Source organism: Lycium ferocissimum, chromosome 1, assembly GCF_029784015.1.
Source record: "Lycium ferocissimum isolate CSIRO_LF1 chromosome 1, AGI_CSIRO_Lferr_CH_V1, whole genome shotgun sequence".
In the NCBI taxonomy this organism is placed as follows: Eukaryota; Viridiplantae; Streptophyta; class Magnoliopsida; order Solanales; family Solanaceae; genus Lycium; species Lycium ferocissimum.
The window spans coordinates 53,445,134-53,449,671 of record NC_081342.1 but is presented as its reverse complement, the minus strand read 5'-3'; the positions used below and the strand labels follow the sequence as shown (position 1 = coordinate 53,449,671).

Here is a 4,538-nt window from a genome sequence, read left to right as displayed (position 1 = left end):
AACCAAAGAAAAATTACAGAAAAATAATAAAGGAAAGAAATTGTTTCAATATTCATAGATAGATTCTAAACTCATACAAACGGAAATATAAAGGACAATGCTAGCTATAGCTGGCCCTATGGTTGTACTATTCGGGACAGGTGGCAAAATGCCACTTAGGGAAAATATTAAAAGCTGAAAATAAGGCCTAATATATTGAGCCATCTGAAATAGGACTTAAGACAAACTAGCACTAGTGGATACTTGGCCCAACTGCTGAATTGGCCCATTGTCACATTTAGAATCGTGACATTATACGCATTTGTTCTATCTTCAGGTAGGGTTCCAAGAGAAACCCTAGCACCGCCGGTGGTTCCCCACTCTCTCTTACGTCGTCATTGCCTGAAGCAGCAAAATTTAAGGGCAGAAACAGATTTTCCAGGCTGTGCATGGGTGAAAAGGTCAAGCATTTAATGCTACCATCCCTCTTCCACCACGAATCGACTCAAACAAGGTAGTAGACCTTTCCTCTCTCCTCTCTCCTCTTTCGTCTGATTCAATGGTCATATGGAGTACAAATCCCTTAACGGTCATCCTATTTTGAATACTTGCATCGCATTAGCTCATCCGAATAGGACTAGATCGACCAAAAATGGTTGGAATCCAGCCCTTAGTAGTTTGTTTCCATTCAATCATAACCGTCAAACAATGATTCAAGGGAAAAATCCCCAGAATTTCTACAACTCCCACATCGACAATTTAGGGTTTGGGATCCATTTTGGGGTTCTATAAATAGAACCCCATTTCTCACATATAGACACACGGAGATACGCATCAAACCTAGATTTTGAGCACTCACATTTGAAATTAGGGTTATTAGTTCAAAGTTTTAGACTTAGCCTTGAAGTTGAGTCATTAGTTTAAAAAATTTTGCTTTTGTTTTCATTGTGTAGTTGCTGAGGAGGGGATTGGAAGCACAAAAGGAGCTTTCAAATCCATTCTTGATCAAGGCTGCACTCAAAAAAGGTAACTCCTTATCTTGTTTTGCTTTACTTTAGTTTTCTGTTAGCTTAGATATGTATTAGTATTGTTTCAGTGATGATATGAGCCTGTTAATCGTTTAATTATGTGCTTATGCTTGCCTTGTTGATTGTTGATCTCATCAGTCTAGTTTAGAAGTTAATTAACCTGCCTATGCCTGAATGTACCTAAATGTGTTCTCAAACATCCGGATTGTTATAAGACAAGGAATATATGATAATTAAGAGGTTTTAAGCATGATATTAATACTAAAAATGAAAGATTAAAGTCAAGACTCATTTTGATTTGTAAGGATGTCTTAAAATGGTTCAATAGTTGATGGTCTAGGATCACGAAACCATAGTGTCACTTAGCCTAAACTAGGCATATCTCAACCATTTAGGTGTCTAAATAGTCTTAACAAGAGATTTAGCAGTTCAAAACACCTATATGAGTTGATGGGATCGTCTGTAACTATACCTGTTCAAGTTTGTGATAAAAAACTTGAGTATTTGAGTGTCATTGAGTTTGTTTTAAATCTGCATGTCCTATAAACTTCCTCTTCTGAAATATGTTCATTTTGTTTTAGTTCTAAAGAGATCTAGTAACACCAATAAGAGAAGAGATGAACCTTAGGACCTAAATATGGCTAACTAACTATTAAAACATGGCTTAAGTTGGTTTTAATCCCTGATTATCAAAAAAATGGTTTGGAATGGTATGATGACTAATGTCTTTGAGGGGGAGAGGACTATAATAGTGTTTAGTTTCGGTTTGGACATGCTTTAACCATCTAGACTTTCATCCCTTTAGTCTGTATGAATCTGTTTGGTGTGATCCATGTCACAAAGTTGGGACTTTTGGCATCATATCATGTTTTGGGTCTTAGAAACTTGCTGAAATTGGATGCGAAAGATTGAACATTTTAAGAACTAAAATCCGGTTGGAAGTTGGTAAAATAAGCTTAAAATGTTTGCTAACTAATAAGGAAGTTGTCTAATTCTGATAGCTCTTCATTTGATCCAAAATTAGCTTGTGTGGTGTCCTGTTTCCTGGCTAATTCCCAGAAGTAAAGTAACACCATGATGAATCAATATTGATATGTCATTTAGGATAATCTTGTTTCACACAAATTATGCCACCTAGTTTTTTTTTAAGAGATAAAAAGAAGAGAAAAGGATGAGGAAGTCTGATATAAATCTGTCTAGGTACCTTTCATGTAAGTTGTTTGTGTCATCTCTTAAATTATGGCTTACAGGTTGAATATGTAATGACATAGTTAACGATGAGACTGATGGTGAAGCTTGGCCTATTTTTGGGATGGAACATGTTGTTTTTGGCTTTGTCTTGGTCTGTCCTATCTTGAAACTAATCTTAAATTAAGTTAATGGGCAATGCTAATCTGTGTCATCTCTTGTTGAGCATTTAATTGTGCTTGGCTTAGTGATGATATTTGGAAAGTTTTAAGTGTGTACATGTGAGTTGGAGACCACTTGATGTGAGGAAACCTTTTAAAGGCACCTTGAGGAGAGGGTTAAGCAAGAACCAAATACAACATTGGTTCATAGCATTTCCCTCCAAATAAAGGCTGCCATGGTGTGTCATGTCATGTCTACGGGCTGTATATTCACTATGTACATATTTCTAGTCTTCCAATCTTTATCATTAGACCAGGGGGATGGGGATATAAAAAATGAATTTGTTGATGTCCAAACAGGTTGTTGAAGTTAAAAACTAAATCTGTCCATGTAAGGTTGTTGGTTTTCTTGGAATAGGAAAGAAATTAGTCAGGATGAAGTCTTGATAGTAAATTTGTGTCGTGAAATGAGTACTAAAACACTAAACCACCTGATCTGCTTGAACATCCTTGTGTCATCCCCTCTCTTTAAGAGTCTGCTAAAACTGAAAAGACAAAGTTTTCATTTCATCTAAGTTATGGTATATGTGAGCACTACACCCCCTCTGTGTGCTTCTCTTATCTTGTTTGACTTGACTGAGGCTTAAAGGGTCATCCCTGTGTTATCTCTAGCTATCTGAACTTGTTCAACCCTGTCCCTTTGTGTCACTGTAGCTGTGGTTTATCTGATTCCCAAATCCTCTCTGTGATCACAATTCTAATATGCTTGATGCGTTGTAACTTGTATACTCTTGTTGTGTTTTGGTACTGTTTGGCATCATGAATTGTGAGCGCATAATGATTTGGTCTGGTGTAACTGCTATATGGACTGCTGATTAGCTGAGATTATGTATAGGTTTGTTGTCAATAATTGTCCGGTATATTTGATTAGGTTGAGCTTAAGTTTTTCCCGAGTTTAGGTTTGGAGACTATTGCTTTTAAAAATATAAGATAATCAGGTGGTTAATCGAATCATAGGCTTAAGGTTTATGTTTTAAGGTTAGATGTGCATAGGGATATACAAGAGTTTGATAAAAGAGAAGAAGTATACATATGTTATACACTTGATACACACATCCAATGTGTATATTACTGATATATCATGTGCATATATGATTAGGTGGGTCACATATAGGGTGAATATCAATGAGTACAAGGGAATAGGCTTCAACTTTAGCTTAAATCTCAATTTGGAGGGTAATCGGGCCAGGCTCATTTCAGATTACAGTATAGAAGTCCAAAATTTTAACTTAACCAAAAATGGGGACAAAGGGGCTTAGTGGGATAGATCTGGTTATAAGCTTGGGCTACCAGGCCTAATATCCTATAAACTGAGTGTATATATATGTTATGTATGTATATAATAGTGATAAGTTCAGTAAATATTTTCTAACCGGCGTGTTCTTTTTCCAACCCCTTCCTCCCCACTGCATAGCTGCTTGGGCCGGGTCAGACCTCCCTGCTGGGCTACGGCCCAACAGTCCTTTCTTTCAACAAAATAGTCCGGTGAAGTCGTGAACGGGGAGCTAATATTGAACGTGATTGCATGAAGGCCCAACCATGGGTAAAAATGGCCAACTAGGGGTTTGGTACACCCCTAGCATGTCCCTTCTCTTTATTTATGTTATTTCATGTCTATTGAGGTGTTTCATTGTATTTATGAAGTTGTAAAAACTCACATTGATATTGGAATCCTTTTGATTACAAACTAGCCGTCTTAGGACAACGGTACATATGCCGTTTAGTAGACTTTTAAGTCCCCAAACGACTTTCGAAACCCCAGGACTAAAACATAATGATTTTGAAATTTGCAAATAAATAATAATAAATGATCTTTTGCAACACAAGTTTGATCGAGGATAAATGATTTCATATTTCCATGTTAATAGACTTCTTAAGTACACAAAAAATAAAAATTGTGTATAAAGGATGAAGATTGATATACATAAGTCGGGGCAGATTTAAAAGAAAGATAAAATTCTGTACAGGAAATGACAAAGGATTTTGGGCCAAAGCCCACCTGGAAATACAAAACATTTTGGGCCAAAGCCCCACTGGTTTTCAAAAGGAAAAACAAACAGAATCGGGCTAAGCCCATTAGACATCATTTTTCATAAAATATATATTGTTTTGGACCTAGGTC

At 36.5% G+C, this 4,538-nt stretch overlaps 1 long non-coding RNA gene across 1 annotated transcript; it reads left to right on the top strand.

Moving 5' to 3' along the window:
• The first annotated feature begins 295 nt into the window (after positions 1-295).
• On the top strand, positions 296-4,103 carry LOC132055469 (uncharacterized). Its single transcript, XR_009414580.1, has 3 exons — positions 296-493; positions 933-1,005; positions 3,831-4,103. It is a non-coding gene; the product is annotated as an uncharacterized LOC132055469 (long non-coding RNA).
• Positions 4,104-4,538: the final 435 nt, after the last annotated feature.